Source organism: Octodon degus, unplaced genomic scaffold, assembly GCF_000260255.1.
Source record: "Octodon degus isolate 3935 unplaced genomic scaffold, OctDeg1.0 scaffold00218, whole genome shotgun sequence".
Classification (NCBI taxonomy): Eukaryota; Metazoa; Chordata; class Mammalia; order Rodentia; family Octodontidae; genus Octodon; species Octodon degus.
This window is the reverse complement of record NW_004524794.1, coordinates 290,682-292,854: the sequence shown is the minus strand read 5'-3', so window position 1 is coordinate 292,854 and position 2,173 is coordinate 290,682. Positions and strand designations below refer to the sequence as shown.

General features: G+C 48.3%; 1 protein-coding gene across 2 annotated transcripts in view; it reads right to left on the bottom strand.

Annotated features, from left to right (window-relative positions):
* Window positions 1-2,173, bottom strand: part of Lage3 (L antigen family member 3) — a 3,760-nt gene that overhangs the window by 990 nt on the left and 597 nt on the right. The window lies entirely within an intron of this gene.

Here is a 2,173-nt window from a genome sequence, read left to right as displayed (position 1 = left end):
ACAGATACAAAATGGACATTCATCGGTATACCCCATTTTTTCTAAGTTCCGTTATTGAATATTATAGGTGTGTAAACTCAGCAAAATATTCTAAACAAATTCCCTATTATCTGCAATCCCAGCACGCAGGAGGGGGAGGCAGGAGGATCGCTATGAGTTTAAGGCCAGCATAGGCTACATAGTAAACTCAATGCCAGCCTGAACCACACAGTGAAACCTTGTCACTAACCAAGTTCCCCATTGTACTGGTTGATGCACTGTGTCAACTTGAGAAGCTAAAAGCTTAACTAAACTGGCTCAGCAATTCCACACCCTAGGGGGTGGAGGCCCCACCCTAGAGGGCTCATCACTTAAAGGATATAAAAGAGAACTGAGAAAGGATGGAGCATTGCATTTCCTTAGAGGGTTTTTGGTCTTTGCAGTCAGCTTGGACATCGTCTCCTGGCTTGTAGAAGACTCTTCAGCCTCTGTCGTGGATCCTCCAGCCTCCTGGTGGAGACCCATCAGCCTTCCATCACAGACCTGTCGGCCTCCTGATGCGGACTTGCATGAGACCCTGCACTGGGCTCCTGGCTTTGGACTGAATCCCTCGCTCTCCAGGTGCAGACACCCTGTGCACGCTTCCTCATCCGATTCTGTGGCTGACCGTCGAAAGCCAATCTTGGCATTTCTTGTACATTTGTACATCTTGTGTTACATCTGTTCCTCTAGTAAAACCCTGACTGATACACCCATGATGATGAATGTGATTATTATGCATGACAAATAGATACTAATAGAAATAAAATAATAAAAAACATAAAAAAGAAATGATGGGTGGATTCCTACATACTTACTAATTACCAAGCATGAAAAAAGAAGACACAAAAACACGGAATTCATTGCCAGTAACTGGAATGAAATTAAACAGTAACAAAAACGCTACCCAGCAAATGCCACTCCATCACAACTGCCGGGAAGAGTTCAGGCCTCTTTCATGCAATTGAAAGGGAAGCAACACAGCCAAAGTCACTTTTGGAAGCCAGCATGAGAAATGAAGTGGCCTGTATGTACACCCACAGATGAACAGATAAAGACAAAGTGCTACTCTACATGGAACAGCGCTACTCTGCCATAAAAAAGAAAACCTTCAGTCATTCATAGGAACATGGGTGTGCCTTGAGACCATGATGTTATGTGACATAAATTAGCCCTCAGGCCTAAACATCTGTTGGGAGAGGCCCAAAGCACAAATAAAGGGCAAAATAGATAATAGATGAGAGAAAGCAAGGAGATAGAGCTTTTCAAAAGGAAACAGAATCAAGAGATGCAGTCAAGGGGTGAGGGGTGGCCTGGAACAGATAGAACCAAGATGTGTCACAACATGGTCCAAGTCCTCATGTTGAGTATAATCATTACGTACTGCAAATATGTGCTGATCAAAATAAAGACAAAGTATCAGCCCACGCCCGGTGAGTGTGTGGGAGAGCTTCCAGCTACCCTGCGCTCGCTGGACGTGTCCGGTCCAAGCCCAGGTGCAGCATGGGTGAGGCCCTCTTCTGCGATCTTGGGATCCCCACCACCACTCTGCAGCACCCCCCCCATGCCGGCCAAATGAATGAGAACTTCTACCCCGTTCTTGGGACCCCCAGATACAGTCCTAACACAGAACTGGTGAGTGTGTGGGAGACCTTCTGGCTACCATGCGCTCGGGGGACCTGTTCGGTCCAAGCCCAGGCGCAGTGTGGGTGAGACCCTCTTCTGTGATCTTGGGAACCCCCACCTTTCTGTAGACCCCTCTACCACTCCGCAGCCCCCCAACACACCTGCTCAGTGACTGAGAATTTCTGCAGTGTTCTCAGGACCCCCAGATCAAGCCCTTGCCCAGGCCCAGTGAGTGTGTGGGAGAATTCCTCTCCCCCCTACTCCACTTTGTTCCCTTCAGACTCAGCTCAGGCCTGGAATACAGGCCTGGGGTGAAACCCTATAGCAGCAGTCCCTGCAGAGAGACTAGGGGAGAGAACCACCCTGCTAGTCCAGTAGCAGAACATCTTCCCAGAGGGGCACAACAGGTTCACTCCCAAGAGCGGCAGAAGGAAGGAGCTGAGCACAGCAGCCAGACTGAAGCCAGGCACAGTTGGATAAATTCAAACTTTGTAGATCTGCACCTGAATTTCAGTAGGTGCTAAGGTTA